Source organism: Procambarus clarkii, chromosome 57 (assembly GCF_040958095.1).
Source record: "Procambarus clarkii isolate CNS0578487 chromosome 57, FALCON_Pclarkii_2.0, whole genome shotgun sequence".
Classification (NCBI taxonomy): domain Eukaryota; kingdom Metazoa; phylum Arthropoda; class Malacostraca; order Decapoda; family Cambaridae; genus Procambarus; species Procambarus clarkii.
In genome coordinates, this window is record NC_091206.1 from 6,072,126 (window position 1) to 6,090,947 (window position 18,822).

Consider the following 18,822-nt stretch of genomic DNA (forward strand, 5'->3'; position numbering starts at 1 on the left):
TGGGATGTTTGGGATATTTTTGAAAACTACTTGGGGGTTTGGGACAAATGTGACCAAACGCCGCTTTCAGTACTTGGCATATGATGGGAATAAAAAGTCGTAATTTCAAACTGCGAATACTTGAAGAGAGCCAGAATTTGGCTCCAAAATATGGCTCAGGCCTCGAAATTGGGATGTTTGGGATATTTTGAAAACTGCAGGGGAGTTTGTGCAAAATGTGACTCACTGCCGCTTTCATTACTTGGCATATGTTTGGTATAAATAGTCGTAATATCAAACTGCGAATACGTGCAGAGAGCCAGAATTTGGCTCCAAAATATGGCTCAAGCCTCGAAATTGGGATGTTTGGGATATTTTGAAAACTGCAAGGGAGTTTGGGACAAATGTGACTAAACGGCTCCAAAATATGACTCAGGCATTGAAATTGGGATGTTTGCGATATTTTGAAAACTGCAGGGGGGTTTGGGACAAATGTGACCAAACGCCGCTTTCAGTACTTGGCATATGTTGGGTATAAAAATTCGTAATTTCAAACTGCGAATACGTGCAGAGAGCCAGAATTTGGCTCCAAAATATAGCTCAGGCCTCGAAATTGGGATATTTGGAATATATTGAAAACAGCAGGGGAGTTTGTGCATACTGTGACTCACTGCCGCTTTCACTACTTGGCATATGTTGGGTATAAAAAAGTCGAAATTTCAAACTGCGAATACGTGCAGAGAGCCAGAATTTGTCTCTAAAATATGGCCTAGGCCTCGAAATTGGGATGTTTGGGATATTTTGAAAACTGCAGGGGAGTTTGTGCAAAATGTTACTCACTGCCGCTTTCAGTACTTGGCATATGTTGGGTAAAAAAAGTCGTAATATCATACTGCGAATACGTGCAGAGAGCCAGAATTTGGCTCCAAAATATGGTTCAGGCCTCGAAATTAGGATGTTTGGGATATTTTGAAAACTGCAGGGGGTTTGGGACAAATGTGACCAAACGCCGCTTTCAGTACTTGGCATATGATGGGAATAAAATGTCGTAATTTCAAACTGTGAATACTTGAAGAGAGCCAGAATTTGGCTTCAAAATATGGCTCAGGCCTCGAAATTGGTATGTTTGGGATATTTTGAAAACTGCAGGGGAATTTGTGCAAAATGTGACTCACTGCCGCTTTCATTAATTGGCATATGTTTGGTATAAATAGTCGTAATATTAAACTGCGAATACGTGCAGAGAGCCAGAATTTGGCTCCAAAATATGGTTCAGGCCTCGAAATTGGGATGTTTAAGATATTTTGAAAACTGCAGGGGGGTTTGGGACAAATGTGACTAAACGCCGCTTTCAGGACTTGGCATATGTTGGGTATAAAAAGTCGAAATTTTAAACTGCGAATACGTGCATAGAGCCAGAATTTGGCTCCAAAATATGACTCAGGCCTTGAAATTGGGATGTTTGGGATATTTTGAAAACTGCAGGGCGGTTTGGGACAAATGTGACCAAACGCCGCTTTCAGTACTTGGCATATGTTGGGTATAAAAATTCGTAATTTCAAACTGCGAATACGTACATAGAGCCAGAATTTGGCTCCAAAATATAGCTCAGGCCTCGAAATTGGGATATTTGGGATATTTTGAAAACTGCAGGGGAGTTTGTGCAAAATGTGACTCACTGCCGCTTTCAGTACTCGGCATATGTTGGGTATAAAAAGTCGTAATTTCAAACTGCGAATACGTGCAGAAAGCAAGAATTTGGCTCCAAAATATGACTCAGGCCTCGAAATTGGGATATTTGGGATATTTCAAAAACCTGCAGTTGAGTTTGTGCAAAATGTGACTCACTGCCGCTTTCAGTACTTGGCATATGTTGGGTATAAAAATTCGTAATTTGAAACTGAGAATACGTGCATAGAGCCAGAATTTGCCACCAAAATATGGCTCAGGAATCGAAATTGGGATGTTTGGGATACTTTGAAAACTGCTGGGGGGTTTGGGACAAATGTGACCAAACGCCACTTTCAGTACTTAATATATGTTGGGTATAAAAAATCGAAATTTCAAACTGCGAATACATGCAGAGAACCAGAATTTGGCTCCAAAATATGGCTCAGGCCTCGAAATTGGGATATTTGGGATATTTAAAAAACTGCAGGGGAGTTTGTGCATAGTGTGACTCACTGCCGCTTTCAGTACTTGGCATATGTTGGGTATAAAAAGTCGTATTTTCAAACTGCGAATACGTGCAGAGAGCCAGAATTTGGCTCCAAAATATAGCTCAGGCCTCGAAATTGGGATATTTGGGATATTTTGAAAACAGCAGGGGAGTTTGTGCATAGTGTGACTCACTGCCGCTTTCAGTACTTGGCATATGTTGGGTATAAAAAGTCGTAATTTCAAACTGCGAATACGTGCAGAGAGCCAGAATTTGGCTCCAAAATATGGCTCAGGCCTCAAAATTGGGATATTTGGGATATTTCAAGAACCAGCAGTTGAGTTTGTGCAAAATGTGACTCACTGCCGCTTTCAGTACTTGGCATATGTTGGGTATAAAAAGTCGTAATTTTAAACTGCGAATACATGCATAGAGCCAGAATTTGGCACCAAAATATGGCTCAGGAATCGAAATTGGGTTGTTTGGAATATTTTGCAAACTGCCGGGGGGTTTGGGACAAATGTGACCAAACGCCGCTTTCAGTACTTCATATATGTTGGGTATAAAAAGTCGAAATTTCAAACTGCGAATACGTGCAGAGAGCCAGAATTTGGCTCTAAAATATGGCCCAGGCCTCGAAATTGGGATGTTTGGGATATTTTGAAAACTGCAGGGGAGTTTGTGCAAAATGTTACTCACTTCCGCTTTCATTACTTGGCATATGTTGGGTATAAAAAGTCGTAATATCATACTGCGAATACGTGCAGAGAGCCAGAATTTGGCTCCAAAATATGGTTCAGGCCTCGAAATTAGGATGTTTGGGATATTTTGAAAACTGCAGGGGGGTTTGGGACAAATGTGACCAAACGCCGCTTTCATTACTTCGCATATGTTGGGTATAAACAAGTCGTTATTTCAAACTGCGAATACGTGCAGAGAGCCTGAATTTGGCTCCAAAACATGGCTTAGGCCTCGAAATTGGGATGTTTAGGACATTTTGAAAACTGCAGGGGAGTTTGTGCAAAATGTGACTCTGCCGCTTTCAGTACTTGGCATATGTTGGGTATAAAAAGTTGTAATATCATACTGCGAATACGTGCAGGGAGTCAGAATTTGGCTCCAAAATATGGCTCAGGGCTCGAAAATGCGATATTTGGGATATTTTGAAAACCGCAGGGAGGTTTGGGACAAATGTGACCAAACGCCGCTTTCAGTACTTGGCATATGATGGGTATAAAAAGTCGTAATTTCAAACTGCGAATACGTGCAGAGAGCCAGAATTTGGCTCCAAAATATGGCTGAGGCCTTGAAATTGGGATATTTGGGATATTTAAAAAACTGCAGGGGAGTTTGTGCAAAATGTGACTCACTACCGCTATCAGGACTTGGCATATGTAGGGTATAAAAATTCGTAATTTTAAACTGCGAATACGTGCATAGAGCCAGAATTTGGGACCAAAATATGGCTCAGGCCTCGAAATTGGGATGTTTAAGATACTTTTGAAAACAACTGGGGGGTTTGGGACAAATGTGACCAAACGCCGCTTTCAGTACTTCGCATATGTTGGGTATAAAAAAGTCGAAATTTCAAACTGCAAATACGTGCAGGGAGTAGAATGTGGCTCCAAAATATGGCCCAGGCCTCGAAATTGGGATGTTTGTGATATTTTGAAAATTACAGGGAAATTTGTGCAAAATGTGACTCACTGCCGCTTTCAGTACGTGGCATATGTTGGGTATAAAAAGTCGTAATTTCAAACTGCGAATACATGCAGAGAGCCAGAATTTGGCTCTAAAATATAGCTCAGGCCTCGAAATTAGGATATTTGGGATATTTCAAAAACTGCAGGGGAGTTTGTGCAAAATGAGACTCACTGCGGCTATCAGGACTTGGCATATGTTGGGTATAAAAATTCGTAATTTTAAACTGCGAATACGTTCATAGAGCCAGAATTTGGGAGTAAAATATGGCTTTTGCCTCGAAATTGGGATGTTTGGGATATTTTTGAAAACTACTTGGGGGTTTGGGACAAATGTGACCAAACGACGCTTTCAGTACTTGGCATATGGTGGGAATAAAAAGTCATAATTTCAAACTGCGAATACTTGAAGAGAGCCAGAATTTGGCTCCAAAATATGGCTCAGGCCTCGAAATTGGGATGTTTAGGATTTTTTGAAAACTGCAGGGGAGTTTGTGCAAAATGTGACTCACTGCCGCTTTCATTACTTGGCATATGTTTGGTATAAATAGTCGTAATATCAAACTGCGAATACGTGCAGAGAGCCAGAATTTGGCTCCAAAATATGGCTCAGGCCTCGAAATTGGGATGTTTGGGATATTTTGAAAACTGCAGGGGAGTTTGGGACAAATGTGACTAAACGCCGCTTTCAGGACTTGGCATATGTTGGGTATAAAAAGTCGAAATTTTAAACTGCGAATACGTGCATAGAGCCAGAATTTGGCTCCAAAATATGACTCAGGCCTTGAAATTGGGATGTTTGCGATATTTTGAAAACTGCAGGGGGTTTTGGGACATATGTGACCAAACGCCGCTTTCAGTACTAGGCATATGTTGGGTATAAAAATTCGTAATTTCAAACTGCGAATACGTGCAGAGAGCCAGAATTGGGCTCCAAAATATAGCTCAGGCCTCGAAATTGGGATATTTGGGATATTTTGAAAACTACAGGGGAATTTGTGCAAAATGTGACTCACTGCCGCTTTCAGTACGTGGCATATGTTGGGTATAAAAATTCGTAATTTTAAACTGCTAATACGTGCAGGGGGTAGAATTTGCCTCCAAAATATGGCCCAGGCCTCGAAATTGGGATGTTTGTGATATTTTGAAAACTACAGGGGAATTTGTGCAAAATGTGACTCACTGCCGCTTTCAGTACGTGGCATATGTTGGGTATAAAAAGTCGTAATGTCAAACTGCGAATACGTGCAGAGAGCCAGAATTTGGCTATAAAATATGGCTGAGACCTCGAAATTGGGTTGTTTGGAATATTTTGCAAACTGCAGGGGGGTTTGGGACAAATGTGACCAAATGCCGCTTACAGTACTTGGCATATGTTGGGTATAAAAAGTCGTAATTTCAAACTGCGAATACATGCAGAGAGCCAGAATTTGGCTCTAAAATATAGCTCAGGCCTCGAAATTAGGATATTTGGGATATTTCAAAAACTGCAGGGGAGTTTGTGGAAAATGAGACTCACTGCCGCTATCAGGACTTGGCATATGTTGGGTATAAAAATTCGTAATTTTAAACAGCGAATACGTGCATAGAGCCAGTATTTGGGAGTAAAATATGGCTTTAGCCTCGAAATTGGGATGTTTTGGATATTTTTGAAAACTACTTGGGGGTTTGGGACAAATGTGACCAAACGCCGCTTTCAGTACTTGGCATATGGTGGGAATAAAAAGTCATAATTTCAAACTGCGAATACTTGAAGAGAGCCAGAATTTGGCTCCAAAATATGGCTCAGGCCTCGAAATTGGGATGTTTAGGATTTTTTGAAAACTGCAGGGGAGTTTGTGCAAAATGTGACTCACTGCCGCTTTCATTACTTGGCATATGTTTGGTATAAATAGTCGTAATATCAAACTGCGAATACGTGCAGAGAGCCAGAATTTGGCTCCAAAATATGGCTCAGGCCTCGAATTGGGATGTTTGGGATATTTTGAAAACTGCAGGGGAGTTTGTGCAAAATGTTACTCACTTTCGCTTTCAGTACTTGGCATATGTTGGGTATAAAAAGTCGTAATCATACTGCGAATACGTGCAGAGAGCCAGAATTTGGCTCCAAAATATGGTTCAGGCCTCGAAATTAGGATGTTTGGGATATTTTGAAAACTGCAGTGGGGTTGGGACAAATGTGACCAAACGCCGCTTTCAGTACTTCGCATATGTTGGGTATAAAAAAGTCGTTATTTCAAACTGCGAATACGTGCAGAGAGCCAGAATTTGGCTCCAAAACATGGCTTAGGCCTCGAAATTGGGATGTTTAGGACATTTTGAAAACTGAAGGGGAGTTTGTGCAAAATGTGACTCTGCTGCTTTTAGTACTTGGCATATGTTGGGTATAAAAAGTCGTAATATCATACTGCGAATACGTGCAGGGAGTCAGAATTTGGCTCCAAAATATGGCTCAGGGCTCGAAATTGCGATATTTGGGATATTTTGAAAACTGCAGGGGGGTTTGGGACAAATGTGACCAAACGCCGCTTTCAGTACTTCGCATATGTTGGGTATAAAAAAGTCGTTATTTCAAACTGCGAATACGTGCAGAGAGCCAGAATTTGGCTCCAAAATATAGCTCAGGCGTCGAAATTAGGATATTTGGGATATTTTGAAAACTGCAGGGGAGTTTGAGCAAAATGTGACTCACTACCGCTATCAGGACTTGGCATATGTTGGGTATAAAAATTCGTAATTTTAAACTGCGAATACGTGCATAGAGCCAGAATTTGGGACCAAAATATGGCTCAGGCCTCGAAATTGGGATGTTTAAGATACTTTTGAAAACAACTGGGGGGTTTGGGACAAATGTGACCAAACACCGCTTTCAGTACTTCGCATATGTTGGGTATAAAAAAGTCGAAATTTCAAACTGCAAATACGTGCAGGGTAGAATTTGGCTCCAAAATATGGCCCAGGCCTCGAAATTGGGATGTTTGTGATATTTTGAAAACTACAAGGGAGTTTGTGCAAAATGTGACTCACTGCCGCTTTCAGTACGTGGCATATGTTGGGTATAAAAAGTCGTAATGTCAAACTGCGAATACGTGCAGAGAGCCAGAATTTGGCTATAAAATATGGCTGAGGCCTCGAAATTGGGTTGTTTGGAATATTTTGCAAACTGCAGGGGGGTTTGGGACAAATGTGACCAAGCGCCGCTTTCAGTACTTGGCATATGTTGGGTATAAAAAGTCGTAATTTCAAACTGCGAATACATGCAGAGAGCCAGAATTTGGCTCTAAAATATAGCTCAGGCCTCGAAATTAGGATATTTGGGATATTTCAAAAACTGCAGGGGAGTTTGTGCAAAATGTGACTCACTGCCGCTATCAGGACTTGGCATATTTTGGGTTAAAAATTCGTAATTTTAAACTGCGAATACGTGCATAGAGCCAGAATTTGGGACTAAAATATGGCTTTAGCCTCGAAATTGGGATGTTTGGGATATTTTTGAAAACTACTTGGGGGTTTGGGACAAATGTGACCAAACGCCGCTTTCAGTACTTGGCATATGATGGGAATAAAAAGTAATAATTTCAAACTGCGAATACTTGAAGAGAGCCAGAATTTGGCTCCAAAATATGGCTCAGGCCACGAAATTGGGATGTTTGGGATTTTTTGAAAACTGCATTGGAGTTTGTGCAAAATGTGACTCACTGCCGCTTTCATTACTTGGCATATGTTTGGTATAAATAGTCGTAATATCTAACTGCGAATAAGTGCAGAGAGCCAGAATTTGGCTCCAAAATATGGCTCAGGCCTCGAAATTGGGATGTTTGGGATATTTTGAAAACTGCAGGGGAGTTTGGGACAAATGTGACTAAACGCCGCTTTCAGGACTTGGCATATGTTGGGTATAAAAAGTCGAAATTTTAAACTGCGAATACGTGCATAGAGCCAGAATTTGGCTCCAAAATATGACTCAGGCCTTGAAATTGGGATGTTTGCGATATTTTGAAAACTGCAGGGGGGTTTGGGACAAATGTGACCAAACGCCGCTTTCAGTACTTGGCATATGTTGGGTATAAAAATTCGTAATTTCATACTGCGAATACGTGCAGAGAGCCAGAATTTGGCTTCAAAATATAGCTCAGGCCTCGAAATTGGGATATTTGGGATATTTTGAAAACTGCAGGGGAGTTTGTGCAAACTGTGACTCACTGCCGCTTTCAGTACTTAGCATATGTTGGGTATAAAAAGTCGTAATTTCAAACTGCGAATACGTGCATAGAGCCAGAATTTGGCACCAAATCATGGCTAAGGAATCGAAATTGGGATGTTTGGGATACTTTGAAAACTGCCGGGGGGTTTGGGACAAATGTGACCAAACGACGCTTTCAGTACTTCATATATGTTGGGTATAAAAAAGTCGAAATTTCAAACTGCGAATACGTGCAGAGAGCCAGAATTTGGCTCTAAAATATGGCCCAGGCCTCGAAATTGGGATGTTTGGGATATTTTGAAAACTGCAGGGGAGTTTGTGCAAAATGTTACTCACTTTCGCTTTCAGTACTTCGCATATGTTGGGTATAAAAAAGTCGTTATTTCAAACTGCGAATACGTGCAGAGAGCCAGAATTTGGCTCCAAAACATGGCTTAGGCCTCGAAATTGGGATGTTTAGGACATTTTGAAAACTGCAGGGGAGTTTGTGCAAAATGTGACTCTACCGCTTTCAGTACTTGGCATATGTTGGGTATAAAAAGTCGTAATATCATACTGCGAATACGTGCAGGGAGTCAGAATTTGGCTCCAAAATATGGCTCAGGGCTCGAAATTGCGATATTTGGGATATTTTGAAAACTGCAGGGGGGTTTGGGACAAATGTGACCAAACGCCGCTTTCAGTACTTCGCATATGTTGGGTATAAAAAAGTCGTTATTTCAAACTGCGACTACGTGCAGAGAGCCAGAATTTGGCTCCAAAACATGGCTTTGGCCTCGAAATTGGGATGTTTGGGATATTTTTGAAAACTACTTGGGGGTTTGGGACAAATGTGACCAAACGCCGCTTTCAGTACTTGGCATATGATGGGAATAAAAAGTCATAATTTCAAACTGCGAATACTTGAAGAGAGCCAGAATTTGGCTCCAAAATATGGCTCAGGCCTCGAAATTGGGATGTTTGGGATTTTTTGAAAACTGCAGGGGAGTTTGTGCAAAATGTGACTCACTGCCGCTTTCATTACTTGGCATATGTTTGGTATAAATAGTCGTAATATCAAACTGCGAATACGTGCAGAGAGCCAGAATTTGGCTCCAAAATATGGCTCAGGCCTCGAGATTAGGATGTTTGGGATATTTTGAAAACTGCAGGGGAGTTTGGGACAAATGTGACTAAACGCCGCTTTCAGGACTTGGCATATGTTGGGAATAAAAAGTCATAATTTCAAACTGCGAATACTTGAAGAGAGCCAGAATTTGGCTCCAAAATATGGCTCAGGCCTCGAAATTGGGATATTTGGGATATTTCAAAAACCAGCAGTTGAGTTTCTGCAAAATGTGATTCACTGCCGCTTTCAGTACTTGGCATATGTTGGGTATAAAAATTCGTAATTTTAAAATGCGAATACGTGCATAGAGCCAGAATTTAAAACCAAAATATGGCTCAGGCCTCGAAATTGGGATGTTTGGGATACTTTTGAAAACAACTGGGGGGTTTGGGACAAATGTGACCAAACGCCGCTTTCAGTACTTCGCATATGTTGGGTATAAAAAAGTCGAAATTTCAAACTGCGAATACGTGCAGGGAGTAGAATTTGGCTCCAAAATATGGCCCAGGCCTCGAAATTGGGATGTTTGTGATATTTTGAAAACTACAGGGGAGTTTGTGCAAAATGTGACTCACTGCCGCTTTCAGTACGTGGCATATGTTGGGTGTAAAAAGTCGTAATGTCAAACTGCAAATACATGCATAGAGCCAGAATTTGGGACTAAAATATGGCTTTGGCCTCGAAATTGGGATGTTTGGGATATTTTTGAAAACTACTTGGGGGTTTGGGACAAATGTGACCAAACGCCGCTCTCAGTACTTGGCATATGATGGGAATAAAAAGTCGTAATTTCAAACTGCGAATACTTGAAGAGAGCCAGAATTTGGCTCCAAAATATGGCTCAGGCCTCGAAATTGGGATGTTTGGGATATTTTGAAAACTGCAGGGGAGTTTGGGCAAAATGTGACTCACTGCAGCTTTCATTACTTGGCATATGTTTGGTATAAATAGTCGTAATATCAAACTGCGAATACGTGCAGAGAGCCAGAATTTGGCTCCAAAATATGGCTCAGACCTCGAAATTGGGATGTTTGGGATATTTTGAAAACTGCAGGGGAGTTTGGGAAAATGTGACTAAACGCCGCTTTCAGGACTTGGCATATGTTGGGTATAAAAAGTCGAAATTTTAAACTGCGAATACGTGCATAGAGCCAGAATTTGGCTCCAAAATATGACTCAGGCCTTGAAATTGGGATGTTTGGGATATTTTGAAAACTGCAGGGGGTTTGGGACAAATGTGACCAAACGCCGCTTTCAGTAATTGGCATATGTTGGGTATAAAAATTCGTAATTTCAAACTGCGAATACGTGCGGAGAGCCAGAATTTGGCTCCAAAATATAACTCAGGCCTCGAAATTGGGATATTTGGGATATTTTGAAAACTGCAGGGGAGTTTGTGCAAACTGTGACTCACTGCCGCTTTCAGTACTTGGCATATGTTGGGTACAAAAAGTCGTAATTTCAAACTGCGAATACGTGCAGAGAGCCAGAATTTGGCTCCAAAATATGGCTCAGGCCTCGAAATTGGGATATTTGGGATATTTCAAAAACCAGCAGTTGAGTTTGTGCAAAATGTGACTCACTGCCGCTTTCAGTACTTGGCATATGTTGGGTATAAAAAGTCGTAATTTTAAATTGCGAATACGTGCATAGTGCCAGAATTTGGCACCAAAATATGGCTCAGGAATCGAAATTGGGATGTTTGGGATACTTTGAAAACTGCCGGGGGGTTTGGGACAAATGTGACCAAACGCCGCTTTCAGTACTTCATATATGTTGCGTATAAAAAGTCGAAATTTCAAACTGCGAATACGTGCAGAGAGCCAGAATTTGGCTCTAAAATATGGCCCAGGCCTCGATATTGGGATGTTTGGGATTATTTGAAAACTGCAGGGGAGTTTGTGCAAAATGTTACTCACTTCCGCTTTCAGTACTTGGCATATGTTGGGTATAAAAAGTCGTAATATCATACTGCGAATACGTGCAGAGAGCCAGAATTTGGCTCCAAAATATGGTTCAGGCCTCGAAATTAGGGTGTTTGGGATATTTTGAAAACTGCAGGGGGGTTTGGGACAAATGTGACCAAACGCCGCTTTCAGTACTTCGCATATGTTGGGTATAAAAAAGTCGTTATTTCAAACTGCGAATACGTGCAGAGAGCCAGAATTTGGCTCCAAAACATGGCTTATGCCTCGAAATTGGGATGTTTAGGACATTTTGAAAACTGCAGGGGAGTTTGTTCAAAATGTGACTCTGCCGCTTTCAGTACTTGGCATATGTTGGGTATAAAAAGTCGTAATATCATACTGCGAATTCATGCAGGGAGTCAGAATTTGGCTCCAAAATATGGCTCAGGGCTCGAAATTGCGATATTTGGGATATTTTGTAAACCGCAGGGAGATTTGGGACAAATGTGACCAAACGCCGCTTTCAGTACTTGGCATATGATGGGTATAAAAAGTCATAATTTCAAACTGCGAATACGTGCAGATAGCCAGAATTTGGCTCCAAAATATGGCTCAGGCCTCGAAATTGGGATATTTAGGATATTTCAAAAACTGCAGGGGAGTTTGTGCAAAATGTGACTCACTGCCGCTATCAGGACTTGGCATATGTTGGGAATAAAAATTCGTAATTTTAAACTGCGAATACGTGCATAGAGCCAGAATTTGGCTCCAAAATATGGCTCAGGCCTTGAAATTAGGATGTTTGGGATATTTTGAAAATTGCAGGGGGGTTTGGGACAAATGCGACCAAACGCCGCATTCAGTACTTGGCATATGTTGGGTATAAAAAGTCGTAATTTCAAACTACGAATACATGCAGAGAGCCAGAATTTGGCTCCAAAATATGGCTCAGGCCTCGAAATTGGGATGTTTGGGATACTTTCGAAAACAACTGGGGGGTTTGGGACAAATGTGACCAAACGCCGCTATCAGTACTTCGCATATGTTGGGTATAAAAAAGTCGAAATTTCAAACTGCTAATACGTGCAGGGGGTAGAATTTGGCTCCAAAATATGGCCCAGGCCTCGAAATTGGGATGTTTGTGATATTTTGAAAACTGCAGGGCAGTTTGTGCAAAATGTGACTCACTGCCGCTATCAGGACATGGGATATGTTGGGTATAAAAGGTCGTAACTTTAAACTGCGAATACGTGCATAGAGCCAGAATTTGGCACGAAAATATGGCTCAGGAATCGAAATTGGGATGTTTGGGATATTTTTGAAAACTGCAGGGGGGTTTGGGACAAATGTGACCAAACGCCGCTTTCAGTACTTCGCGTATGTTGGGTATATAAAAAGTCGAAATTTCAAACTGCGAATACGTGCAGAGAGTAGAATTTGGCTCCAAAATATGGCCCAGGCCTCGAAATTGGGATGTTTGTGATATTTTGAAAACTGCAGGGGAGTTTGTGCAAAATGTGACTCACTGCCGCTTTCAGTACGTGGCATATGTTGGGTATAAAAAGTCGTAATGTCAAACTGCGAATACGTGCAGAGAGCCAGAATTTGGCTATAAAATATGGCTGAGGCCTCAAAATTGGGTTGTTTGGAATATTTTGCAAACTGCAGGGTGGTTTGGGACAAATGTGACCAAATGCCGCTTTCAGTACTTGGCATATGTTGGGTATAAAAAGTCGTAATTTCAAACTGCGAATACATGCAGAGAGCCAGAATTTGGCTCCAAAATATAGCTCAGGCCTCGAAATTAGGATATTTGGATATATGTTGGGTATAAAAATCGTATTTCAAACTGCGAATACGTGCAGAGAGCCAGAATTTGGCTTCAAAATATGGCTCATCGAAATTGGGATGATTGGGATATTTTTAAAACTGCAGGGGTTTTGCAAAATGTGACTCACTGCCGCTTTCAGTACTTGGCATATGTTGGTATAAAAAGTCGTATTTCAAACTGCGAATACATGCAGAGAGCCAGAATTTGGCTCTAAAATATAGCTCAGGCCTCGAAATAGGATGATTGGGATATTTTTAAAACTGCAGCGGTGTTTTGGCAAAATGTGACTCACTGCCGCTCAGGACTTGGCATATGTTGGTATAAAAATCGTAATTTCAAACTGCGAATACATGCAGAGGCCAGAATTTGGCTCTAAAATATAGCTCAGGCCTCGAAATTAGGATATTTGGGATATTTCAAAACTGCAGGGGAGTTTGTGCAAAATGTGACTCACTGCCGCCTCAGTACTTGCATATGTTGGGTATAAAAATTCGTAATTTTAAACTGCGAATACGTGCATAGAGCCAGAATTTGGGACTAAAATATGGCTTTGGCCTCGAAATTGGGATGTTTGGGATATTTTGAAAACTACTTGGGGGTTTGGGACAAATGTGACCAAACGCCGCTCTCAGTACTTGGCATATGATGGGAATAAAAGTTGTAATTTCAAACTGCGAATACTTGAAGAGCCAGAATTTGGCTCTAAAATTTGGCTCAGGCCTCGAAATTGGGATGTTGGGATATTTTGAAAACTGCAGGGGAGTTTGTGCAAAATGTGACTCACTGCCGCTTTCATTACTTGGCATATGTTTGGTATAAATAGTCGTAATATCAAACTGCGAATACGTGCAGATAGCCAGAATTTGGCTCCAAAATATGGCTCAGGCCTCGAAATTGGGATGTTTGGGATATTTTGAAAACTGCAGGGGAGTTTGGGACAAATGTGACTAAACGCCGCTTTCAGGACTTGGCGTATGTTGGGTATAAAAAGTCGAATTTTAAACTGCGAATACGTGCATAGAGCCAGAATTTGGCTCCAAAATATGACTCAGGCCTTGAAATTGGGATGTTTGGGATATTTTGAAAACTGCAGGGGGTTTGGGACAAATGTGACCAAACGCCGCTTTCAGTACTTGGCATATGTTGGGTATAAAAATTCGTAATTTCAAACTGCGAATACGTGCAGAGAGCCAGAATTTGGCTCCAAAATATATCTCAGGCCTCGAAATTGGGATATTTGGGATATTTTGAAAACTGCAGGGAGTTTGTGGAAACTGTGACTCGCTGCCGCTTTCAGTACTTGGCATATGTTGGGTACAAAAAGTCGAAATTTTAAACTGCGAATACGTGCATAGAGCCAGAATTTGGCTCCAAAATATGACTCAGGCCTTGAAATTGGGATGTTTGGGATATTTTGAAAACTGCAGGGGGGTTTGGGACAAATGTGACCAAACGCCGCTTTCAGTACTTCGCATATGTTGGGTATAAAAAAGTCGAAATTTCAAACTGCGAATACGTGCAGAGAGTAGAATTTGGCTCCAAAATATGGCCCAGGCCTCGAAATTGGGATGTTTGTGATATTTTGAAAACTGCAGGGGAGTTTGTGCAAAATGTGACTCACTGCCGCTTTCAGTACGTGGCATATGTTGGGAATAAAAAGTCGTAATGTCAAACTGCGAATACGTGCAGAGAGCCAGAATTTGGCTATAAAATATGGCTGAGGCCTCGAAATTGGGTTGTTTGGAATATTTTGCAAACTGCAGGGTGTTTGGGACAAATGTGACCAAATGCCGCTTTCAGTACTTGGCATTTGTTGGGTATAAAAGTCGTAATTTCAAACTGCGAATACATGCATAGAGCCAGAATTTGGCTCCAAAATATAGCTCAGGCCTCGAAATTAGGATATTCGGATATATGTTGGGTATAAAAATTCGTAATTTTAAACTGCGAATACGTGCAGAGAGCCAGAATTTGGCTCCAAAATATGGCTCAGGCTTCGAAATTGGGATGTTTGGGATATTTTGAAAACTGCAGGGGAGTTTGTGCAAAATGTGACTCACTGCCGCTTTCAGTACTTGGCATATGTTGGGTATAAAAAGTCGTTATTTCAAACTGCGAATACGTGCAGAGAGCCTGAATTTGGCTTCAAAATATGGCTCAGGCCTCGAAATTGGGATGATTGGGATATTTTGAAAACTGCAGCGGTGTTTTGGCAAAATGTGACTCACTGCCGCTTTCAGTACTTGGCATATGTTGGGTATAAAAAGTCGTAATATCAAACTGCGAATACGTGCAGAGAGCCAAAATTTGGCTCCAAAATATGGCTTAGGCCTCGAAATTGGGATATTTCAGATATTTTGAAAACTGCAGGGAGGTTAGGGACAAATGTGACCAACGCCGCTTTCAGTACTTGGCATATGATGGGTATAAAAGTCGTAATTTCAAACTGCGAATACGTGCAGAGAGCCAGAATTTGGCTCCAAAATATGGCTCAGGCCTCGAAATTGGGATATTTCGGATATTTTGAAAACTGCAGGGAGGTTTGGGACAAATGTGACCAAACTCCGCTTTCAGTACTTGGCATATGATGGGTATAAAATTCGTAATTTCAAACTGCGAAAACGTGCAGAGAGCCAGAATTTGGCTGCAAAATGTGGCTCAGGCCTCGAAATTGGGATATTTGCTATATATTTCAATAACTTCAGGGGAGTTTCTGCGAAATGTGACTCACTGCCGCATTCAGTACTTGGCATATGTTGGGTATAAAAAGTCGTAATATCAAACTGCGAATACGTGCAGAGAGCTAGAATTTGGCTCCAAAATATAGCTCAGGCCTCGAAATTGGGATGTTTGGGATATTTTGAAAACTGCAGGGTGGTTTGGGACAAATGTGACCAAACGCCGCTTTCAGTACTTCGCATATGTTGGGTTTAAAAAAATCGTAATTTCAAACTGCGAATACGTGCAGAGTCCGAATTTTTCTCCAAAATATAGCTCAAACCTCGAAATTGGGATATTTGGGATATGTGAAAAGTGCAGGGGAGTTTGGGCAAAATGTGACTCACTGCCACTTTTAGTACTTGGCATATGTTGGGTATAAAAAGTCGTAATATCAAACTGCGAATACGTGCAGAGAGCGAGAATTTGGGTCCAAAATATGGCTCAGGCCTAGAAATTGGAATATTTGGGATATTTTGAAAACTGCAGAGGAGTTTGTGCAAAATGTGACTCAGTGCCGCTATCAGGAATTGGCATATGTTGGGTATAAAAATTCGTAATTTTAAACTGCGAATACGTGCAGAGAGCCAGAAATTGGCTCCAAAATATGGCTCAGGCCTCGAAATTGGGTTGTTTGGAATATTTTGCAAACTGCAGGGGGGTTTGGGACAAATGTGACCAATCGCCGCTTTCAGTTCTTTGCATATGTTGGGTATAAAAAAGTCGTAATTTCAAACTGCGAGTACGTGCATAGAGCCAGAATTTGGCTCCAAAATATGGCTCAGGCTTCGAAATTGGGATGTTTGAGAAATTTTGAAAACTGCAATGGAGTTTGTGCAAAATGTGACTCGATCACTGCCGCTTTCAGTACTTGGCATATGTTGGGTATAAAAAGTCGTTATTTCAAACTGCGAATACGTGCAGAGAGCCAGAAATTGGCCTCAAAATATGGCTCAGGCCTCGAAATTGGGATGTTTGGGATATTTTGAAAAGTGCAGCGGTGTTTTGGCAAAATGTGACTCACTGCCGCTTTCAGTACGTGGCATATGTTGGGTATAAAAAGTCGTAATATCAAACTGCGAATACGTGCAGAGAGCCAAAATTTGGCTCCAAAATATAGCTCAGGCCTCGAAATTGGATATTTGAGATATTTTGAAAACTGCAGGGAAGTTTGGGACAAATGTGACCAAACGCCGCTTTCAGTACTTGGCATATGATGGGTATAAAAAGTCGTAATTTCAAACTGCGAATACGTGCAGAGAGCCAGAATTTGGCTCCAAAATATGGCTCAGGCCTCGAAATTGGGATATTTCGGATATTTTGAAAACTGCAGGGAGGTTTGGGACAAATGTGACCAAACTCCGCTTTCAGTACTTGGCATATGATGGGTATAAAATTCGTAATTTCAAACTGCGAAAACGTGCAGAGAGCCAGAATTTGGCTGCAAAATGTGGCTCAGGCCTCGAAATTGGGATATTTGCTTTATATTTCAATAACTTCAGGGGTTTGTGCGAAATGTGACTCACTTCCGCATTCAGTACTTGGCATATGTTGGGTATAAAAAGTCGTAATATCAAACTGCGAATACGTGCAGAGAGCTAGAATTTGGCTCCAAAATATAGCTCAGGCCTCGAAATTGGGATGTTTGGGATATTTTGAAAACTGCAGGGTGGTTTGGGACAAATGTGACCAAACGCCGCTTTCAGTACTTCGCATATGTTGGGTTTAAAAAAGTCGTAATTTCAAACTGCGAATACGTGCAGAGTACGAATTTTCTCCAAAAAATAGCTCAGACCTCGAAATTGGGATATTTGGTATATTGTGAAAAGTGCAGGGGAGTTTGTGCAAAATGTGACTCATTGCCACTTTTAGTACTTGGCATATGTTGGGTATAAAAAGTCGTAATATCAAACTGCGAATACGTGCAGAGAGCGAGAATTTGGGTCCAAAATATGGCTCAGGCCTAGAAATTGGAATATTTGGGATATTTTGAAAACTGCAGAGGAGTTTGTGCAAATGTGACTCACTGCCGCTATCAGGACTTGGCATATGTTGGGTATAAAAATTCGTAATTTTAAACTGCGAATACGTGCAGAGAGCCAGAAATTGGCTCCAAAATATGGCTCTGGCCTCGAAATTGGGTTGTTTGGAATATTTTGCAAACTGCAGGGGGGTTTGGGACAAATGTGACCAATCGCCGCTTTCAGTACTTTGCATATGTTGGGTATAAAAAAGTCGTAATTTCAAACTGCGAGTACGTGCATAGAGCCAGAATTTGGCTCCAAAATATGGCTCAGGCTTCGAAATTGGGATGTTTGAGATATTTTGAAAACTGCAGGGGAGTTTGTGCAAAATGTGACTCGATCACTGCCGCTTTCAGTACTTGGCATATGTTGGGTATAAAAAGTCGTTATTTCAAACTGCGAATACGTGCAGAGAGCCAGAAATTGGCTTCAAAATATGGCTCAGGCCTCGAAATTGGGATGTTTGGGATATTTTGAAAACTGCAGCGGTGTTTTGGCAAAATGTGACTCACTGCCGCTTTCAGTACTTGGCATATGTTGGGTATAAAAAGTCGTAATATCAAACTGCGAATACGTGCAGAGAGCCAGAATGTGGCTCCAAAATATGGCTGAGGCCTCGAAATTGGGATATTTGAGATATTTTGAAAACTGCAGGGAGGTTTGGGACAAATGTGACCAAATGCCGCTTTCAGTACTTGGCAAATGATGGGTATAAAAAGTCGTAATTTCAAACTGCGAATACGTGCAGAGAGCCAGAATTTGGCTCCAAAATATGGCTCAGGCCTCGAAATTGGGATATTTCAGATATTTCAAATGCTGTAGGGGAGTTGTGCAAAGTGCAAAAGTGCAAAATGTGAAGAGGCTCAGGCCTCGAAATTGGGATATTTCAGATATTTCAAATGCTGTAGGGGAGTTGTGCAAAGTGCAAAGTGCAAAATGTGACTCACTGCCGCTTTCATTACTTGGCATATGTTGGGTATAAAAAGTCGTAATATCAAACTGCGAATACCTGCAGAGAGCCAGAATTTGGCTCCAAAATATGGCTCAGGCCTTGAAATTGGGATGTTTGGGATATTTTGAAAACTGCAGGGAGGTTTGGGACAAATGTGACCAAACGCCGCTTTCAGTACTTCGCATATGTTGGGTTTAAAAAAGTCGTAATTTCAAACTGCGAATACGTGCAGAGTCCGAAT